Here is a 23,520-nt window from a genome sequence, read left to right on the forward strand (position 1 = left end):
ATTTTGACAATGTTAATAGCACAGCAAAGAATAAAACAAATTATTACTACAATCCTGTGTGGGAGCCAGGTCCCAAAGCCAGAAAACCAATGCCACAAATGATCCCACCATCCTCTGAAATGTGTACTTGCATCTTAGTAGCTTGTTCCTTTGTATAGTTCACCAAATTGGCAATATTTTCAGAACTATCTGGGATATAAGTACAACATTCCTTGCCGATCGAGGCACAAGAACCTCTTTCTCTACCAGCAAATAATATAGTGTAATTCCTGGAAAGTAGCCATTTTTATAGTTACCATTTCATCATTTAAATCTTGTTTGGCCTCTGCCATATCTTTGGCTACCTGCTCTCAGATGGAAGCCAGACTGTTATTGTCATGTGATCATCCCAAGAGGAGAGACCATAAGGGCAAAAGATTGTCCAGTAGCACTGATTTCTTGTGCTTTTCATTTTAGGACTATATAGATCATCACATGACACATGTAGGGGACAACATAAAGGTAGCAGGATGTACTCCAGCAATGCCGGATCCAAGGGTATGCTTTAGACCCTCGAATGAAATAGGTGCCATTATAAGCAGTGAAATTATTATCACTTCCCACCCACAATGGTGTGATAGTTCTATACCAGGGAATTTGGCTTACTTTATTAATGATGTCAGCCCAATTAGTGATTAGGTGCTCTTTATTTGTAAGGTTATAAATAGGCTCTTCACAATTCCATTTGTTTTCACATTTGCTACTGCTGACCGCTTTTCTAGCCTGGACCATTCGCACAAAGCCTACACTAGTTCATCAATGATGTGTCCTAACATTATGATAGGGGCTACTTAGATCTATTATAATGAGGCTGGTACCATTCTTGGAATGCGGTGAGACAATATTCTGCTGAAACCATTACTGTACCTCTGTGGTGTTTGAAAGGTCACCAGAAGTGTTTTGGCACATTAGCCATTCAGCAGTATTGTATAGGCTAAATGGAACTGGTTGTGCTGGGATCCCACCTTCCGTATGTACTGGAGCAGATGTACATATCTAGCAGCTACTGTCTTTTAGCGTACAAATAACTCATATAGAGAAATATATTTTTCGGGATTTCCTTTTTTTCTTGGTTTCATGTCAATATCTGTGGCAAGCTAGGGGTGGAATGTCATTTCCCATATACAGGTATAAACATCATCTAATTGGAATATTCTGGCCATCACTACCAGCATCCTTTCCTCCCACATCTTACTTCTTAAATAAATGACCAAATACAATACAGGTGTAGATAAAAAGCAATGACTAATATTGTGATTGAGTTGCACAGCCTTTTCGCCAGTCGATCTCCTTGTGGTGTAGTTTGCATTTAGTGGCATGAATCCAGTCAGATTTCTCCTTCACTTTCACAGCTGTAACAACACCAAGTAGGGTCCCTTCCACCTGGAGGAGGAGAAAGAGTCACGAGTAATGACTTTATCATAAATCACTTAGCATGTTTCCCACCGTCAATGATTTCTGGTACCCTGAACCCTGGAGTAAACTTTCTGGCCCGTTTCTTGGACATAACTTAGGGTAGTCTCATCTGTACAAATTAAGGTTTCATTGTTCGGAGTAACAGGAGGTTTAGATTCGATAGTCATGGTTCAGCTGATCAATATCTCGTAATGGGTTAGCCCTGTTGACCTATTGTGATAGTACGGATCTATCACCAATGTACATAGTCTATATAGTTACTGTATCTAGACTGTGCTTACAGCGATTGGCTGAGAGCTAAGCCACGCCTATTGTCTGGGCCTTAAAGGGTTGTGTCCCTAGCCAGGTCGGATCATTCCGGACTGGTCGGCCACCTGTGAAGAGCTCCTGTCTTTTGCTAATAAAAGCCTTGGTTTGGATCAACAAGTCTTTGGTTCTTTCGACGAGCTCTACACCTATTTTGCCTATTCCACTACGATGGGCAGGCCAGCTGGCCTGCTGAGCTTAAGGTGTGAAAGAATCTTACTTAACGCCTCCTTAATTTCTCCATTCATCTTTTGTACTATTCCAGAGGACTGATGCTTGTATGAGATCTGTCACTGAATCCCAGAGCTTTGGTCAGGCCTTTTACTAACATATTAGAAAAATGGAACCCCCTGATCCCTATTAATCCCAAGATATACAAGATTGCAGAATCACTTCTTTCATTAGGACCTTTACTACTGTTCGAGTATCATCTCTTTCAGTTGGATAAGCTTTCACCCACCAAGAGAATATATTCAAGATTCCTTGATCATCATGAAATAATAAAGAAAATGCAATATTACTGAAATTTCCTTCAGTCTGCTATAAGGCACCATTAGTTCTCCCAAGTGCCCTTACAGTACAAGATAAAGATGAAATGGCACATTCTTTTTCTCCAGCTTAGGGATGGGAAAGATAGGAGTATTTCATGGACTTTGCATGCCAAAAGTCACTCCCTGGCTTATCAAGGTATTAATCACCAGAGAAATACTGCCCTCAGCTTCAGGTGTCAGTCGGTATTATCAGATGATGGGCAATGGTGCTTTATTTTTGAGAGTAACTCAATATGGTTCCGCTGAATGAGCTGCCCACAAATGAACAGGTACCAAGGAGGGAAGTTGACAAGCTTTTAAGGGTTGAGCATCACCTTAAGATTTTAAATTTTAAATTTAAATTTTTTGTTTTTAAATTTAAACTTAGACATACAGCATGGTAGCAAGACATTTTGGCCCACGAGTCTGTGCCACCTAAGTTACACCCCATTAACCTACACCTCCAGTAGGATTTGAATGGTGGAAGGAAACCAGAGCCCCAGGGGAAAACCTTCACAGACATGGGGAGACTATACATACTCCTTACAGACAGTGTGGGATTTGAAACCCAGTCCCTAACGCTGGCACAGTAAAGATGTTGCACTAACCACTCAGGAGGGCATTTATGTTGTAAGAGTATCGTCATTTGTCACTCCCCTACCCACACATATCCTTCTTGGTCAATGAGCCAAAAAGAAGGGGCTTAACAATGTTTCCCACCATACCCTGAGGTGACAAAGTCATTCAATCATAAATCCCACATTCACAATTTCAAAGGGTGGTTGGATTATCAGGGCAGAGTTTGGTGGCTGTTTGTATGGGTCTTTTTGACAATCATTCAGTTGCACTTGTAGCCCTAGACCCTGTGGCCTGTAAAGTATTTTTAAAACCATCATAATTTCCCAGCAGTTAATGTGAGGCTTTGCTGCTTCCCCATACACTGAAGTGGATGAATGGGTCCACCACCCCATGCAATGTGTAACACCGATTTCTTTGGAGATTCCCATCAAGTGGAAAAGATGAACTAGTCAGTGGAGACCAGTTGGAAAAAATGAAATTATAGCATGCTGGTAAGGGTTACCTGGAGGTTGCCACCTAGGCAGTGGAGACCAGTTGGAAAATTGAATTTATAGCATGCTGGTAAGGGTTACCTGGAAGCTGCCGACAAAATAGCACAAGTGTGTAAGCTGGCTTTTCAGTGGTTAATGAACCTGCTGTTGATATGCCCTTCTCTGGGGTAGCTCCAGAAGGTCCCTTGTGATTTACAGTCAACCGTGGCTGCCAACATACAAAAAGTCTACCTACCTAACAAGTGGATGGGTGTCGCTTGGGATATAATAAAATAATAATGTCCTGAGACATGATATTAACAGAAACAGGAGCAGATAATGATACCAACATTAATGTGACTAGGGGAGAGCTTCACAGAGGAGGGTAGGGAAGACAATAATGCCAGTATCCATTTATGCTGAGATTATTTTATCCCCTTTTGAATCTGAACAAGGGTATTCTCTTTTATATTTCTGGAAAACTTAATCCTAATCGTCTTCACCACTGATTCCTTCTGCCCCGCCCCCCCCCCCATCCCCCACCAAGCCATTGGATTGGGATTGCTAAAGAAAAAGGGGGCCAGTGATAGAGGAGGCAGTTCCTTGGGTTGCAGTAGGGTTTGAAGTGCAGCTGCCTAACACTCTTGTGCCTATTGCCCTTTAGGACCACACCAGCATCATCTGGACTGAAAGGCTAATTGACCACTGCTAATTACCCCTGGCATGCAAGTGAACAGCAAAATCTAGGGGGAGATGTTGGGAACACAGGGAGTAGGCTATAGTAAAAAAAATAATGGGAAATGAGACTACTCTGTGGGCCCCTATGGGCTTGAAGGCCTGAATGGCACCCTACTCCATCATTATGAATGTGAATGGGCACATAGATTCTGCACATGGTACAACCTGGTAAGAGTTAAAAAGCAAAGACGACAGATGCTATTATTGTAGTCCAATACACATAAGTGCTATAGAAACTCAGCAGGCTATGCAGCAACTATAGGAATTATAGAAATAAAACCAATATTTTGGGCCTGAGCTATTTGACAAGCTATGACTTGAGAGCAGCAGAGATTGCAGATGGGGTGCAGTGAGAGAGACAAAAGGCTCAGGCCCAAAATATTGGTTACCTTTTGCATCCTATAGACATTGTGGGACTTTCTGAACTTCTCCAGAACTTTTGTGTATTGAAGGATCTGAAAGCATGAGTTTCAATCCCAGTTCTGAGGAATTTTCTCAGGCCCCTGGTCTATTGTTGGGTCCAGCAGAGTTCAGCAGAAAAGCACAGTTCAGTATTGCCCCCATCCACAAGGAAATTCAGAACCTGTAAACACAAATGAGGGGTGAATGCCAGCCATTCCATGCAGAGCTGTTGGTGAAATCCAACACAATCCAAAATGCAAACACATTGGGTGAATCAATAATGACACTGAGTCTGTTGCCATATATATCATATAATGTGCATATGCACTAAAAAATTTTCTTGCTGCAGCCAAACAGGTACTTCACAAAGAACAAAAATAAACATTTATTAATTAAAATGAAACAATAATTAGATATCAACAATACTAAAAGGCTTCCGAAGGATCACATTTTGCAGGGAATGCAGAATGACAACTGAAACTCAAAAATTAAATCACAAAAATGACAGCCCACATTTATGGGAATTTATGGAGCATTTTCATCATTAAGGTCCAAGATATAATAGGGATCTAGTGAGGTAGACTAGGAAGTAGTTCTTGTTGTTCAAGGAGGAGGCACAAAGCTTATTTTGTAAAGGAAGTTTTTCTGAGATCAATTGTGAATTTTTATTTCAGGGTTTCCAGAGTTTGGATGTCTGAAAATATGAAGGGATAACATCCTTGGCAGAAAACAACTTATTTCAATTCACTCTTCCTAGATCCTCTCTCATTTCTACAAAATTGGCCTTTCTCCAATTTAAAATCTCAACTTGAGGACCAGACTTCTCCTTATCCATAATAATCTTGAAACTAATGACATTATGTTCACCGACACATATTTCTATCATCTGACCTTTCTGGTTCCCTTGTAGGAGATCAAGTATTGGATCTTCTCTCATTGGTACCTCTATATATTGATTTAGAAAACTTTTCTGAACACACTTGACATACTCTAAACCATATTTGAGTCACACATCATAAATGTACTACTGCTGAAGGTGACTGGCTAGGGGTGGGATGATGATGCTGTCAGCCCATGACCCAGGAGAAACCCCCAGGTCTCCCATGGTGATTGGTGCTGGGGTTAGAACTCCCTTCTGCAACCCAGAAATGTCCCCTTCTAGTTTTGCCCTCCACCCCTTGCTCCTTCACCAAGGCCATCAATACCAATGAGCAGGAGAGTAGCAAGGACCCCCTTGCTGACTGAGGCTCCTCTCACTGACCCCTGAATAAAGGTGACTGTGCCATAGCCCCCACCTTAGTTCAGGGCAGGTGACCAGCATGGATGGACATACATTATGCAGTTAATAAAAGCCTATCAGTTTCTCAACAACTTCTAGTCTTTAGGTGTTTTTATGGAGGCCCAGCGGGGACAAGAAGAGTCAGAGCCTGCCAAGGGGCCAGGACCAGAGGGTGAAGGGACTCAGGTGTTGAGTTCCATGGCCTGGGTGGAAGGAGGATAGATAGTGAGGAGTGGAGACAGAGAAGCAGAGCTGGGGAGTCTGATGGATTCAAAAGGGGAGCGAAGCACTGGAGAGGCAGCGCCAGGCATATATTTTAAAACTATTTAAAAACCAGGGGTTACCCATAATACCCCATGCAGCTGGAACAGCTCTGGGAAACACAGAGTGGTTCCAGCTGCATGGAGGATTATGTAACGAAGATTGCCATTGCTCGGCACCTTTGTTAGACCTCATGGCGATGGGCAGCACTACGGCACCACTCATCCTGCTTCCATAAGCTCCAGAGGATGCTACAAGGTACCGGTCTTCATCGAAGCTGTGCAGGAGCAGGCTTTTAGGGTTGTTCCATAAAATGGTAAGTTCAAATTTTTCTACGTCATGGAGCTGGTTTCAAGACAGAGGCCAAGCATAAAAACACCTAAAGACTTTCTCAACAACTTGAGAAACTGATAGGTTTTTATTAACTGCAGAATGTATGTCCATCTATGCTGGTCACCTGCCCTGAACTAAGGTGGGGCCTATGGCACAGTTACCTTTATTCAGGGGTCAGTGGGAGGAGCCTCAGTCAGCAAGGGGCATGTCCTAGTACATCCAAACATGTATACAGTGGTTTACCACATTCACCCCTGGTTTTTAAATAGTCCGATGGGGTGAAGTGATTTAAAAGTTCTTATAAATTAAATCTTTCAGGTGGTCTGGTCTGCCGCTGCGACTGTCGTAATTCTGGCTGCAGTGCCCGTGAGGAATCTTGATTGGTCTGGGACACCTTTATGTTGCCGTTGGTTTTGGCTTGAGGTATGCATGGTGCTGGATATGACATGACATCCACTCGGGCAGGAGTAACATGCCATGACACTGGAGCATTGTGGATAATGATAGATGAAGGGGCTGCAGGGTGGTCAGTAACGTTCTCGGGGGCTCCTGAAGGTGCCAGATCCCGAACAAAGACCATGTTCTCATGCCTATTGGGGTACACTACATAGGCGTATTGGGAATTGGCGTGAAGGAGATGGACCCTTTCGACCAGTGGGCCAGACTTATGGCTCCTCACATGCTTCTAGAGTAGGACCGGCCCTGGGGATGCCAACCAGGAAGGCAGCATGGTCCCTGAAGCGGACTTGCTGGGGAAGGAAAACATCCTTCCATGTGGAGTGACACTGGTGGTGGTGCATAGCAGTGGTCTGATTGAGTGGAGCGCATCGGGGAAGACATTTTGCCAATGGAAGACTAGAAGGCCTCTAGACCTCAGGGCAAAGAGGATGGCTTTCCAGATGGTAACATTCTCCCTTTCCAACTGCTCATTCCCTCGGGGGTTGTAGTTGGTGGTCCCACTCATGTCAATGCCTCTGGCCAGCAGGTACTGATGCAGATCATCACTCATAAAAGAGGATCCCTGGTCGCTATGGATATGGCAAAGGTACCCAAATAGGATAAAGAGATTGCGCAGGGTCTAGATAACTGTGGAAGTCATCATGTCCAGGGAGGGAATGGCAAATGGGAAAAGTGAGTACTCATCAATTATGTTGAGGAAGTACACGTTGCGGTCGGAGGAGGGAAGGGGCCCTTTGAAATCGATGCTCGGACATTCAAAGGGGTGGGTAGCCTTTATCAGGTGCCCTCTGTCTGGTCTATAGAATTGTAGTTAAAATCCGCACAGACCTGGCAGATTTTGGTCATGGTCCTGATCTCCTCAAGGGGGTAAGGTAAGTTGGGGCTTTGACAAAGTGGTAGAACTTGGTGACCCCAGGGTGGAAGAGGTCATTGTGGAGGGCCTGTACCCAGTCTATTGGGGTGCTGGCACATTCTGTGGGATAGGACATCTGGAAATTGATTTTTCCGGGCTGATACAAGATATTGCAATTGTAGGTGGAATGTTCGATTCTCCACCTCAATATTTTGTCGTTTTTTAATTTTTTCCCATTGCTGATTGTTAAACATGAAGGCAAGTGCACATTAATCAGTCAGCAGGATAAATCAGTTGCTGGCAAGGTAGAGTCTCCAGTCCCAAACCACTCCAACAATGAGCTGGGCCTGCCTCCTTCTTGACAGAGGAGTGTTGCATTTCAGGGCCCTAGAGGATGTGGGAGAAAAAGGCTGGTTAAGTGTGGTGGCCAGGATGAAGCTGGATGCATTGCTCTCTACCTAGAACGGGATGGATTCATCCATCGTGCATTGCGGCCTTGGCAATGTCCACTTTGACCCACCCAGGCTTCTGACATCAGGGGAAAAGAGATGGATTTGACGAGGGGGGTGGGCCTTGTCCGCATAATTGGGGATCCATTGGGCATAGCAAGAAAAGAATCCCAGGTACCTTTTCAGGGCCTCGAAACTGTGGGGAAGTTCTAACACAAGGCGCATGCAGTCAAGATCGGGGCCAATTATTCCATTCTCCACAATGTAGCCAAGGCAAGTTGTGTGAAACACACACTTATCCTTATCGAAAGTAAGGTTAAGGAGTTTGGCAGCTTGGAGTAATTGTTGGAGCTTGGTGTCATTTAAATTGATGGTGGTGAATACCTGATATTGGGCGATCTGGTTTACCATGTCGTATATATGGGGGAGAGGGTACTCATCCAGCTGTGTAGATTTGTTAATGATCTGACTGTAGTCGATGACCATTCTGTGTTTTTCCCCCATTCTTAACTACCACCACTTGGGCACTCCAGGGGCTGGTGCTGGCTTCAATGATCCCCTCATTCAGAAGCCATTGTACATCCGACCTGAGGGGGTGAGGTTAGTGAACAGCAGGAGGATGATCTTGAGAGACTGCAAGCCATGCATGGTGGGAAATCGGCTGGTTGCTGTTTGGAAAAGATAGGAGGAGAGGCCAGGGGTTTCCATAGGTGGATCACAGTAGTTGGTTTAAAAACTGCTGATTATGGACAGTGACAGGAGGGACGGGGCCCATTGTACTCCATCGTGGCACTCTTAAGGTGGCATTGAAAGTCCAGCCCCAGCATCATGGCAGCACAAAGCTGCGGTGTCACGAGGTGTTTAAAGTTTCTGCAGTCTGTGCCCCATACTGTCAGAGTCACTACACGGTAGCAGCGGACATCAGCTGTTTGCACTTTGAGGCCAAGGAGACTGTGGTTTACTTGCCTTATTGCGAGGGACTAAGGCTGCACCATGTCTGGGTGGATGAAGCTCTCCATGCTTCCACTGTTGAACAAGCTGCTTGTCACATGGCTGTTTGCTCTGATGTTCATCATCAACATGGTTGAGCATGATGGAGGCCAATGTTGAGTTGCTGTCCGGTTTCATACATATGGTGGAGTGTTTGGGCATGGAGTTCCAATATGTTGGCTGCCAAGGCCCACACATGGCACTGCTGGGTTGGGAAGATGGCGGCATCCAAAATTGCACCCCCATGGCCCACACGCAGCGCTACTGGGTTTGGAGGGTGATCCGGATTTACACACTTTTGTGTAGTATCCTTTCTTCCCACAGTTAGCACAAACTGGGCAGTGTTTCACTGGGCAGTGTTTTCTTGGGTGTTTTAACATGCCACAGAGGTAACACTTCGGGTGCTCACAGAGTACCGTAGTCAGGTCACTGACAGGACGTTCCGCAGGCCTGCAGTCCTCCAACTTCCCAAGATGGCGGCAACCACGAGGTGACCACATTGTAGGCAGAGTACGCATCCATATTTTGGAGGGCCACCTCAAGCATGTCCACTAGCTTGACCGCCTTCTGCAAATTAAGCTTACCTTGGTCTAAGAGGCTCTGGCAGATGTAACTGGACTTTATGCCTGCAACGTAGGCACCTCGGATCAAGTCGTCTGTGTTCGTCTGTCATAGCCTAGCAGTCACAGGTCCTTCAAAGGGCTCACAGGGCCCAGAGGTACTTGCCGCTTGATTCCCTGGGTCACTGCTTATGTGTAGCCAGAAGGTGCCTTGCGTAGAGCTTGTTTACCTTCTTCCAGTACTGACTTTTCAGATTGTCCATTGCTACGACTCGCCATCCCTGATCATCAAGTATACCAGGGGCCCGACCAGGGAATACAGCACTTGCAGCCTGTTGTCCTCTGATAGGACGATAGAAGAGGAAGCCTGCAGGAACGCTTCGAAGCAACGCATCCTGTGTTCAAAGCTATTGGATGCGACGGACGATTGTGGGTCAAGGTCCAGCTTTTCTGGTTTAAGGATCTGCTCCATTATCACAAAAGAAATGTAGTTAATGAAATTGATGCACCATTAATAATTTCAAAGACTAGGTGTTGTAGAGAAACTGATAGGCTTTTATTGACTACAGAATGGATGTACATCCATGCTGGTCGACTGCCCTGAAGTGAGGAGAGGGCTGTGGTACAATCACCTTTATTCAGGGGTCAGTGGTAGGAGCCTCAGGCACAGTCAGCAAGGGGTGTGTTCTAGTACATCCAAACATGTATACAGCGGTTTACCTCATGGCTGATATTGTCTCTGCCGCTCTGGTGATCTACCATTTGTTGGTATTAAGATTGTTCTGGCTCTTAAAATACAACACAGCCGAGTCACAGAAACCAATAAGCATGCTTGCAATGAGATTAGAAATATCAGAGCCATACCAACCTGACCCTGAAAACAAAAATCTCTCGCAGGAACCACACAAGTCTTGACGAAGAGTCCTCACCTGAAATGGTGACCATTCTTTATTTCCCATTGATGCTCCTCGATGCAATATGTTCCTCCAGTATATTTTTTTTTCTCACAGGAACTGCTTGCCAATCCCTTTTACGGTGTTGTTAGACCTCACATGAACAGGAAAAGGCTTTACTTGGCGATGTGTCAATGATGTTGTCTGTTCCCACAGCTTTAAGAGATGGAAGAGTGGAGCTAAAGAAATCAAACAGGTTCCTGGGAGTTAAACAAAAATATCTGCAGATGCTGGGGTCAAGAGCAATACATAAATGTGTTAAAGGAGCACTTTAATGCATGGCAAAAAGGGACCTTGGCGGGGTTGAAGAGTAAACCATTGACTGAGGCTCAATATTGAACTGAGCTTCTTGGGGCTATTTTTGTTTCTGTTTCTGATAACATGGATCTCACGTAAATGCAGAAAGTGGAAAATAAGGTATTGCAAACAAAGCTACAAAAAGAGACTGGCAGAACTTCCTTTCCTTGCAATACAAGCCTTCCTCACTTCAACGTGGTTTTATATTGAAATGAGGCAAGCGAAAGTCAATCAAAGTCAAAATCAAGCCATATTAAAATCATGAACTTCTCTTTTGCATTAAGAGTTCAGCCACCTTGTCTGTCAGTGAAGTACTGCACTATGCACCATTGTAAATATTAATGGGAAGAATCTGAGCAGTATGGATGAACCGGAAGATATTGGGGTCCTTGTCCATAGAACGCTCAAAGCTGCTGCACAGATTGACAGTTTGGTTAAGAATGCATATGATGTGTTGGCCTTCATTAACTTTGGGATCAGGTTCATGCGAATGAGGTAATGTTACAGCTATACAAGACCATGGTTAAATCCCGCTTCGAATATTGTGTTCAGTTTTGGTCACCTCACGACAGTAATGATGGGGTTGCTATAATGAGGGAGCAGAGGAGATCGACAAGGATGTTGTTAGCCAAAGGCATTTTCCCCAAAGCTGAAATGGCTAACATGATAGCGCATTGTTTTAAGGTGTTTTGGAATGAGTACAGGAGAGATTGCAAGAGGTATATTTTTCAAAGAGTTTGATGGGTGCATGGAATGTGCTGCCAGAAGTGGTGGTAGAGGCAGGTGCAATAGGATCCTTTGAGAGACTATTAGATCAATAATACCATTCAGAAAATTGCTGACCATACCACATGTATTAAAGGGGACTATGAATCTGCAGAGAGGAGGGATATTGAAAACTTGGCTGAATGGTGTATTAACAGCAATGTCACCTAAACAAAGGAGTTGGTTGTATACCTCAGATAGGAAAAACCAAAGGTGTATGATCCAGTGATGACTGGGGGATCAAGAAGTGGAGAGGGTGAGCAAATTTAAATTCCTGGGAGTCACTATTTCAGAGGACTTTTCCCAAACCCATAATACGGATGTCATCATGAAGAAAGCATGTCAGTATGTTTAAATACTCAGGAGTTTGCAGAGGTTGGGAATGACATTAGCAAATTTCTACAGAAGTATACTGAAAAGTGTGCTAACTGGCTGCATCACGACCGGATATGGGATCACCAATACCTCAAAGCCCTCCAATATTAGTGGACACAGCCCAGTACATCACAGGCAAAACTCTCCCCACCATTAAGAAAATCTACCTGGAACGCTGCTGTCAGAGAGGAGCAGCAACCACCAAGGATCCACACCTCCGAGAACATGCTCTATTCTCTCTACTCCAATCAGGAAAAAAGTATAGGTGCCACAAGACTTTCACCAGCAGACTCCGAAACAACAAACTTAATTGGAGATGTATTGAAAACTCTAACTTTGCACATTATTTATTACTGAATATTTATTTTTTCTGTACTTCCAATCAATTTGTTTACATTTCTTTCTTTTGTATAGGTATATTTTACTTGAGTGCAGTTTCCACTTCCAATAAGTAGAACTATCGCCTGGCCCGCAGCAAAGATCATCTCAAGGGTTGTCTGTGACGTTATGCTTGTACTCTGACAATTAATTTGAACTTGCACTTGAGATACATGGGGCTTGGAAAAATGGAGAATTATGCAGTAGGGAAATTCTAGACAGTTGTTAGAATAGCATAGGTCAACACAACACAGTGGCTGAAGGGCCTGTACTCTGCTATAGATTTCTGTGTTCTATGCTAAATATTGTTCTGATATTACTTGATCTTTGCTTGCAATTCAGATACAGCTTCTTGCAGCTGAAGTCAAACTGTTCCATAACCCACTTATTTACACGTGTTTCATGAATTGGAATATCTGTGATGGAAGTTTAACATCATTTAAAATAACAAAGCCTCAAAGTCCAAAGTAAGTGCTCCAGAGGTAAATATTTACTCAAGTGTAATCACATTTATAATCGGGAAATGCAGCAGAACTGCAAACTCCTACAAACATGACAACCAGTTATCTTCCACATGACTGATTGGAGGAATGAATTTTGACCCATAACTCAAGAGATGGCATCCCTGGCCTTCAAAATGGAGCTGCCAGGTTGCTTGGGCCCAGCCGAGGGGGCTTGGGCCCAGCCGAGGGGGCTTGGGCCCAGCCGAGGGGGCTTGGGCCCAGCCGAGGGGGCTTGGGCCCAGCCGAGGGGGCTTGGGCCCAGCCGAGGGGGCTTGGGCCCAGCCGAGGGGGCTTGGGCCCAGCCGAGGGGGCTTGGGCCCAGCCGAGGGGGCTTGGGCCCAGCCGAGGGGGCTTGGGCCCAGCCGAGGGGGCTTGGGCCCAGCCGAGGGGGCTTGGGCCCAGCCGAGGGGGCTTGGGCCCAGCCGAGGGGGCTTGGGCCCAGCCGAGGGGGCTTGGGCCCAGCCGAGGGGGCTTGGGCCCAGCCGAGGGGGCTTGGACATACTTTGCAATGGATAGCACTTCCAACCATGGTGTACTACACTGGCATGTCTTTTTTAACCTGATTTTTAATTAGTATCTTTTGTATTCAAACACTATAAGTACGGCATTATTCTTCAATTCAGATTATGCACACGGAACAAAAATTATAAGGTAAAGCATGATTATCTCTCTCAATGACACTGTCAAACTCCTGGGGAGCCCACCATTCCTGGAAACTTTCCAAGGTGCCCATGAGTATTGTGCACTCTTTCTTCACCAGCACATGGGTTATCCTGGAAGAGGTGCAAGCAGTCAGCTGGAAATGAACCCTCAACTGCCCACTGTCTGGACCCATGGATGGAAATCTTAGCCAGGCTCAGGACTCAGACCAAATGAGGACATCCCTCAACCAACCCTTCCCGTACTCTGTGTTCAAGATCAGACACGTGGGGCTGAAATGGAAACAGAACTTGAGGAGCCTTCAGGGGTGCAGTGCTAATTTTTTAGGTGCCTGAGTTCACAAAAAAACGGTGACAAGGAGGACTCGCGAGTCCTGGCATTGGTGACCGCCAATGTCGTATTTGGCATTGTATAATTGAGGGTGAATGGTAGGGTGAGGAACGAGGATGACCAATCATGGAAGAAACATGTCGCTACTTTGTATGTCCAGAATAGTTCTGGGTGGGGAGGGGGGGTTGTCACCACCATCACCTGGATTGATGATGTGCCGAAGCAGCCCATGTGGTGCCAGAGAGGCAGCCTGGTGAGCTCAAGCAGCACTGCACCCCTGGGAACAACACCTTTAAGTATGTGAGGAGGGGCTGCAACCATGGGCACTCCATATACATGAAATACAGTCTCATCCAAGCTGCAGAAGTGACAAGTGGCAGGTGAGTCTGTGAATCGACTTAAGAATTGATTACAAATTATAGCTTTATGTACTGGTTAGTCACCCTAGACTTCTGGTGCATCTGGAGTGCTCTCAAATGCATCTCCCATTGTTTCAGAGACAAGTCACAGCTGATTGACTGGAAAGGTCAACTCTGTTTCTCTTCCCACAGATGTGGCCTGACCTACTAAGTATATCCAGTATTTTCCCTTTAGGTTTATGCTGAGCAAATTTTTATAATGGAAGCAATCAAGATTAGAAGGACATTTTTAATTTGCACCAAGAGGCTTCACCCAGCAAGGAACAAATCCAGACTATTTTCTAATTATGCTTACACTATATAGTCGCCTTATGTGGGTAGCAAAATTTCTCACAACAATCTCAAAACTGTTTTGATTGACCGCAAAAGCAGGATTTGTTTTTATTGAATCTTGTTGAGAACCTAGCTTGGAAAAAGTATCCATCACAAATATTTGAACCAGGCACTGGTGACAGAGGTAGAATAACAAACTTCAACATAAAATGGATGTCGAACACAAACGGCTAAGTCTGACAAAAGAGAAGATTATGTGGGGGGGAGCGTGATATGAACACTTTGAAAATAGGCTTAAAAAGATTATGCTGTGTATTCATTTCTGGAAAGGAAGAATATGAAATATGTAGAAATTTACTGATCACAGGTCTTCACTGACCTGGAATAGAATCAAATTGTATTTATTTTAATAATTGTCTCAAACATGAATGAGATCTGAGGCTGCATTTCTGTCTCTGTCCTTTGTAAAAATTTCAGCGACTGTTTTGTCCAGTATTTTGTTTGGCAGGCATCTTGGTCAAACAATTTGGAAAAGAAATTCCACTGAGAAGCTTCATTGATCACATCCCAACCATTTTAATTCCTCACTAACAAGCATTCTTTGAAAGAGTATGTTCACCTTAACTTAACTCGAGCTTCCCTTCTAGTTACACACTCACCCTAAACCAAAATGGAGAATACTGGAAACACTGAGCAGAGCAGGGTGCTGGTGGGGTAAGAGGACCAGAGTTAACACTTCAAGTTTCAACCTTTTGATGCAAGGTCTTACATTTGAAGCATCCGCCGTTTTGTTTTTATTTTCTCTCTCTGAAAATATTGATAACAACTATTTATTTGCTTTTGGAGCTGTGTTTTTTTTTAAAACAAAAGTACCTGTTCAGATGGAGCAAGAAAGAAATCTCAAGTATGTGTACATTGTGCAATAAACATACAAAATCTGGCAATAAACTCACTAGCATTATATAAAAAAAACTTTTTCCAGAAGCCAGTCAAGTGTTGTCATCACTTACATTAAGTTGGAACTTTGGTTATGCTTTGGAAATGGAAGAATTTCAATATTATTTTATAAATATAGCTTTAAACCGTTCTGACAGCAATAAGGTAGGCAGGGAGGCAGAAGTACAGCCCAAGCACAAATTCTACTGCTCCTGTCTTTGTGTGCACTGATGCTACATTGCCACCAAGTGCCAAATAGATGAATTTGCCTGCAGTGAACATACCAAACAGGTTTAATGTCACAGATATTAATTATTTCATCCTCATTCTACATACTAAATGGGAAAATTAATTCACAATGGAGAGAAATTATATCACATTAAAAGAAATGTGATAAATTGTTGGAAATCTTCAATTACTGTATTGAATAGGAAGGTGTAATTTGGCAAAAAAAATAGAAACAGGAGGAGGTCATTTGGTCAGTCGAGCCGGTTTTACTTTTCAATAAGGTCACAGCTGAACTGACCATGAACTCAGCTGCACCTACCTGCCTTTCTCCCAAGAGCTTTAATTGAGGAAATGCAATCACCAAGAAGATTCGCCAGCGGCTATACCTTGTGGGGTGTCTGAGGAGCTCCAGTATGCCACTGAAAACTCTTGAAAACTTCTACAGGTGTACCGTGGAGAGCATTCAGGCTGGTTGCATCACTGCCTGATATGGAGGCGTCAAATCACAGGTCAAGAATAAACTCAAGAAGGTTGTTAACTTGGCCTACGACATCACAGGCACTTAAAAAGCAGCCTCTATCCTCAAAGACCCCCACCACCCAGGCCGCGCCCTCTTAACTCTGCTACCATGGGGGCAAAAGGTTCAGGAGCCTAAAGTCAAGAGCACAAAAGCACAAGGACAGCTTCTTCTCTGCTGCCATCAGATTCCTGAATGATCAATGATCCAAAGACACTGCCCTTACTTTTCATGCACTATTATTATTTTTTTTTTAATTTATAATAACGCTGCAAAACACCGAATTACATGATTGGTTCATGACAATAAATTCTGATTCTGTCATGTTGATTGTTATTGACAGGGCACATGTACATTGTTAAATTCTGCAGCTAAAAAGTACTTTGTTAAAATACTATACTTGTGAATTTAATTGAATTAAAAGAGAATATAAATACACAAGATAAATAGATAATAATATTCACAGTGATCCTGGTTTTAAAAAAGTGAATTGCAATAGTGCAGTCTTTTTGAGCTGTCGGAGCAGTCTCTGAATACTGTAACAATGGAAGGTTCAAGAGTCTGATGAGGAAACTGTTCTTGAACCTGAAGGGGCTGGTCTTTAGACTTCTGAGAAGTGGTTGTGACCAGGGTGATGGTGGTCCTTTATGGTGTTGGCTACCTCCTCGAGGCAGCGACTCGCATAAATGTTTGCAACAGGAGGTCAGGACCAGTAATGGACATCGCTATGTATGCTATCTTTTTCAGCCTCCTGCATTCCTATGTCCCTTAGTTCTAGTCTCATCACCAGTTGCAAGGTTCGGGGCATTTAATTGGTGGACCAGAATAGACCTTAGACCTGCCTGACAGCAGGCAGCATAGAGATAGCCTGAGCTTGCTGAGCACCTTTGGAGAAAGGGAAGACTGTCTAGCCAGAGCTCTATTATAGCTTGAAGCTGATCTAGTGGGAGAAATCCAAGGTCTATATTATTGCTGGTAAATGTAAATCTCAATAATTTTCATAACTGTCATTTGTTTTGCTTTGCTCTTTAGACTTTAAAACTCTCACACTATTTCCAAGAACAAGAAGATAGAGAATTAGTACTATGGTCTGTGCATTTTTGGAGAAACTAGGTGAATTCCCCTTTCTGGCTTGCAAAAAACAATTGGCTTCTATCCTTCACTGTCCATTCATGCTCCAATGTCCAAATCTGACACTCCCTTCCAGAGAATAATGAGCATCTGGAGGTACTTAGCAAGATTTCCAGAAAGGAGCAACTCAGCTGACCAGGTAGGGTAGAAATGGTCAGTCAATCTTTCGGGTTGGTATGCTTTATTGTGTCACAATTAAGGGTTCCAGGCCAAAACAATAATTGATCACTTCTATCCTGCCTGACCTGCTCCCTGGAAATCTTGTGGTGGAAGATAGGGGGGTGGATATATCAGATGAAAATTTTCAAACTGAGATTAACAGTCTGATAAGAGACATGGTCAGGATATGGGAAGATGAAGCTGACCCACAGATTAATCACAATCTTGTTGAATTACAGAGGAGGATTGTGGAAGCTGAATGGCCTGTTCCTGTCTCCATGTGTGGTTTGTCTGACATTTGTGGTATGTAGGGGTCACACATTCATATAGAACACATCTGCCTTTCACCAGAACCCCACATCAATGATGGCTGGGTGAGAGCTTTTGCTTTTATACAATACAATAAAGCAGCTGGTTATGAGGCAGGCATCTCACTTGATTTCTTTCATTTCCAATTCTCTCAATCAAAACAAAGCCAGAGACAGTGGCTAACCTGCTACCACTCAAAGTACACTGCAAGGTTCACCCAATACGTTCTTGTCTGACGATGCCTGGGTTAAACCCAATGCCTTTTCGCTTTGTTTACATTTGAAAAGTTGAAATATTTGACAGTCTGGCAGTAGAACAACTTACATCATTTGATCCAGTCCATTCACCACCGCAGACTGGTCGATAAGTTCCATGACTTAATGGTGTTTGAACCCCTGTAAGTGAGTGATTCTCATTCTCTTTGCATCCTTTTGATCAGTCCACATCAAAATACTGGGACTGTATGCTTCCAGGACCAGGTGAAAGCATCAGACAGCTTGATTATTTTTTCAAGTGTAAAGACAGAAGGGAAACGTGTCTGCAGGCTGCCTGCTACTAATACAGGACAAAACTGTCTAGGACTTTCAGGCTTCATCTGTGCTGTGGGGAGATCCAAACACAAGCCTCCCTTGGACTATAAACTATAGATACACATCATCAAAACCCCGACAGACCTCAACACCCCATGAAATGTCAGCTGGATGAAGCAAGAAACTTGAAGATTCGAAAAGATCTATAAAAATGTTTTTATTTTCTGCGCTTGTGGATTATTAGTACAGTATAATGCAGCCAACCTGGTAAAATATATGGGGCTTAACGAAATGTACGTGCAGCACATGTTGGAATACTTATGTATACATGAGCGACATTAGGCACCAATTGTCATGACACTTCATTAACCATGGGAAGCTATACCATCTTTAAAAAAAAAAGTGGTTGCTGAATTGCAGTGCAAAAAGAAGAGTTGTAGTCGAGTTGAGTTCAAACAGAAAACAACAGTTTACTGTTGGACCAGTCCACTTTTTAAAACCCCGGTATCCCAGCCACCCCAACGCCACACATAGCTGAAGGTGATGTCACCGCGCTGCCTGAGGCTTCCCGAGCCGGTTTGAATTTTTGGCAAGTGAGCTGCCATATGGCACTCCTCCTCCCACCCTCATCCCCAGAACCAACTTCTGTAGGCACTAATGCCTGTGTCCTTGTCTCTGCCTTCCTCCTGTGTTTGGGTGGTCTCCCTCATTTGGGCACTGGTGGCACTGCTACAGGCTTGTCCAAGTCTAGGTGAGCAGGTTTAAGGTGATCATTTGTAAATGTCTCTGATCTCCCACCTATATTCGGCACACAGGTTGTGCCATTATGCCGCAGTACTTTAAATGGACCTTCATAAGGCTGTTGCAGGGGTGGTCCAGCCGCACCTCTATGCACAAACACAAATTCTCAGCCTTAGGTCTCTCAGTACGAAGGATGTCATGATGTCCTGTTGCGTCGTGGGAACTGGGGCCAGTTTGCTGAGCAACTCCAGCAGTTTGTTTAGGACTCAGAGGGTGGCTCTTCCTGTCCTCAGGTTGCTGGTACAAAATCTTAAAGCACGACGAGCGGAGCCCTGTATACCAATTCTACCGATGATGACAGGAGATCCTCCTTGGGTGCAGTCTGTATACCAAGGAATGTCTATCTGCCAGTCCAGTCTCTGGAGGTGGGCCTTCAATGTGCACTTTAGGTGCCTGTGTAATCTTTCGATCAGGCCTTTGGACTGCTGATGGTAGGCTGGTGAGCAATAGAGCCATGTTCCCAACAGTCAAGATAGAGCTGAGGGAAACTGTGGGCTTCTGTTATAGGTGACGTGGGAGGGAAGACCAAAATGAGACACCCAGGTGGATAAGAGTGCCCTGGCATAAAACACACTGGAGGGATCCACCAATGGGACCATTTCTGGCCACCTACTGAATCTAGGTTGGGGGATCTGGTTAGCACAATCTGTCACGTTGATATGTAGGATCACACTGAACAGCAGCAGGAAACTCCAAAACGTTTGTACCATTCATTCATCACAACGTTCATTGAAATTCAATGAAAGTTTTACTGGTGAGCAAGCAATGCCGTAATCCTGTTGCACCTCCACCATTAGCAGGAACAGTCCAACATGTGTTTCAAATAGAAATAATTCTTGGCACAAATAATTTTTTATTGGTTGCAGTTATAAAGTCTTTGATGAAATTAAATCAAGCCACTTTGATTTCACATATCAGCTTTGTACTCAGACTTGTGTCATGTTCCATTGCTTCCTTTACTCCACTGTTCTTTTTTTAAGTCCTCTATGCTTTAGGTTAGCGACATATTTGCTAATATTTTAAGTTTAATCTAATTTATTCCTGACATAAAAACATCCTTCAAATCAGCCAGAAGTCCTTAACCTTGGAAATAAGAGCCTTAAGTAATAACATGATCATCACACCTTTCAATTCCAAATCTTAAAACTGCTGGTGCAAAATAGTCCTCTTTCCCCTCATTTTTATTTAAAGGTACATGCCACGTGGGGAAAAGAAAACTGAAGCGGTCGCTGCGTGCGCACAGGAATGTCATCATGGATAGAGTATCTGGTGTTCAAATTTAATTACTGATTTGAACCTCTGTTCATTACATGACTGTTCCAACACCACAAAACTCCATTGTGTTGTAACACTGCTTTTTTTTCCTGTGCACCATGGTAACTGAGAATATTTATTATTTATCTATCATTTACATTTTTTTTTTCTTTTTAACTTCCCTTAATTCATGTAAGCTACACCCACAGATAAACTCAATGCCTTCCATGCCCGATTTGACAACCAGAACAAAGAAGACCTTTGTGCACCCCTATATCCCCTGATGAAACTCTAATGCAAATATGCAAAGATAGTGTGTGGACTGCCTTCAGGAGAATAAATCCAAGGAGTATCCAGCCGAGTACTGAAAACCTGTGCTGACCAACTTGACAATGTGTTCAATGATATCTTCAACAACCTCAATTATACTGGTGCCCAAAATGACTGCCAAAAAGTAGCACTCACATCCACAGTGAGAATCTGAGGCATATCAGGTCCTATCTGAGTAGCGACATGGATCTTTTCCATTTTGCCTACAGCAGCAATAAGTCTACAGCAGATACTGGGGAAAACCAGAACCAGGGGCCATAGTTTAAGGATAAGGGGGAAGTTTTTTAGGACAGAGATGAGGAAAAATTTCTTCTCTCGGAGAGTGGTAAATATGAGGAATTCTTTGCCACAGGAAGTAATTGAGGCCGGTTCCCTGTCAATATTTAAGATTTGGCCTTTGTGACCAAGGGGATTAGGAGGTATGGGGAGATGGCAGGAACCAGCTACTGATCAGCCATGATCATAATGAATGGCAGTGTAGGCTTGAAGGACCAAATGGCCTATTTTCTATGTCATCTCACTGGTTCTTTACTGACTACAGTTGAGCATTCAACACCATCATCCCCTCAAAATTAATCACCAAACTTGAAGACCTGGGCCTTAACACCCAACTGTATCACTAGATCCTGGATTTCGTCACCTCCAGACCTCTAAGTGAGGATTGGTAAGAACATCTCCTCCTCAATCTACAACAGTACTGGAGCACCAGAGGGCTACATTCTTTGCTCCCTGCTCTATTCACTTTACATCTATTACTATGTGGCATGGTATGATATTAACACCATCTACAAATTTGCTGACAATACCATGTTAGTGGGTGGTATATAATGGGCTAGTGAGTCAGTATACAGGAGGGAGATTGAAAACTTGGCTGAATGGTGTACCAACAACAACCTGGCACTCAATGTCACTAAGACCAAGGAGCTGATTGCAGACTTCAGAAAGGGAAACCCAGAGGTGTACAATCCAGTGATCGTTGGGGGATCAGAGGTGGAGAAGGTGAGCAAGTGTACATTCCTGGGAGTCAGTATTTCAGAGGATATTCCCTGGATAAAACCCACTAATGTCACCATGAAGAAAGCACGTCAACACCTCAGTTTTCGGAGGTTTGTTTATGACATTGGAAACTTTTGCAGATTTTTACAGATGTGTAGTGGAAAATGTGCTGACTGGCTGCATCACCACCTGTTTTGTGGGCACCAATACCTCTGTGCAGAAAGGCCTGCAAAAAGTGGTGAATACAGTCCATGACATCACAGGCAAAACTCTCCCCACCATCCAGAAAATCTACATGAAATGTTTCCACTAGAGAGCAGCAGCCATCATCAAGTATCCACACCACCCAGAACATGCTCTGTACTGGCTGCTGCCATCAGGAAAGAGGTCTAGGTGCCACAAGACTCACATTAGTTTCAGGAACAGTTGCTACCCCTCCACCATCAGACTCCTAAACAACAAGTATATCAGAGATTCATCCAAGAACTTTTACTTTGCACATTATTTTATTACTAAATATCTTTTATTCTATACTGCATAGTCAGTTTGTTTACATTTATATCTTCTAATTATGTATCTTGTTTTGACTACAGATTTTTGGCACTACTGCTAAGTAGAATTCTGTCTGGCCTGCACCAGATAGAATCTCAGGGTTGTATACAATGTCATGCATACTCTGACAATAAATGGGGCAGCATGGTTGGCATAGCAGTTAGCCCAACACTGTTAAAGCACCAGTGATCGGGACTGGGGTTCAAATCTTGCGCTGTCTGAAAGGAGTTTGCACATTTTACCCATGTCTGTCTGGGTTTTCCCCGGGGCTTTGATTTCCTCCAACTGTTAGAAACGTACCGGGGGGGGGGGTGGGGGGAGGTTGTAGGTTAATTGGGCAGCATGGTCTCATGGGCCAAAAGGGACTGTTACTGTGCTGTATGCCTAAATTTAAAATTTTTAAAAATTATAAATCTGAACTTTGAACTCTTTTACCTGTTCAGTGCAACAAATAAGGATTTTGGTGCATGTGGCAATCATGTTGGTAGAGGATATATTTGGAAGGGAAAAGGATAGCTGGTCATTATTGCTTGGAGATTTTGAATACAAGGATTTTTTGGGACAATAAGTACTTGTTATATATGGATTGAGGAGGAAAGTGTGGCCTCCCTGCCTGTCTGGATTATTGTGTATTGCAGGTGGTCACGTGTCCTCCCTGTCTGAAACTTATTTGAAGTCACATCACCTGTCAATCAAGGTTGGACTCTGACCATCCATAAATGCATATCTTGCTGTTGGCTAATTTAAATCACCCAAGGTCATTATTGTCCAGACACCCAGATCAGAACTGTATAAAATATTATTTCTCACTGCCTTGTAGTCCAAGCCCTGGACATCGCTCCATGCCAGGTCGCTATTGTGGACACGAGCCATAATACTGCAATAGATCAGTAGTTGCAGAGAGCCGCACTCCTGTTGGTACAGGGAACCCAGTGCGTATGTGAAAATCCCTGTCTGTAGAGTGCATACTCAAATGTACGAGTGTGTTGAGTACCGGTGGCCACTGGTATCAAAGTCAAACCTAGGTCTGATGTGAATGTCTACAAGTTGTCCTCAACTTCCAACCTACGTGAGTTATGTCCACCTGCACATAGAACAGATTTTTTTAAAAATTATTAAAACTACTATACAAATATATATTTTGTATTAAATGTACTGTA

The 23,520-nt window shown here is 43.7% G+C and overlaps 2 long non-coding RNA genes across 2 annotated transcripts in view; one reads left to right on the forward strand and one right to left on the reverse strand.

The window, feature by feature from the left end:
• LOC138760979 (uncharacterized) overlaps positions 1–23,520 on the forward strand; it is a 50,550-nt gene that overhangs the window by 19,292 nt on the left and 7,738 nt on the right. Inside the window, exon 3 of the long non-coding RNA XR_011356030.1 lies at positions 6,672–6,776. This is a non-coding gene — a long non-coding RNA (uncharacterized lncRNA). The remainder of the gene's footprint in view (positions 1–6,671; positions 6,777–23,520) is intronic.
• On the reverse strand, positions 267–10,776 carry LOC138760978 (uncharacterized). The gene is made up of 3 exons (XR_011356029.1): positions 10,594–10,776; positions 4,468–4,661; positions 267–1,422 (listed from the first exon to the last, which is right to left on the reverse strand). It is a non-coding gene; the product is annotated as an uncharacterized lncRNA (long non-coding RNA).

This window comes from Narcine bancroftii, chromosome 4 (assembly GCF_036971445.1).
Source record: "Narcine bancroftii isolate sNarBan1 chromosome 4, sNarBan1.hap1, whole genome shotgun sequence".
Lineage (NCBI taxonomy): Eukaryota > Metazoa > Chordata > Chondrichthyes > Torpediniformes > Narcinidae > Narcine > Narcine bancroftii.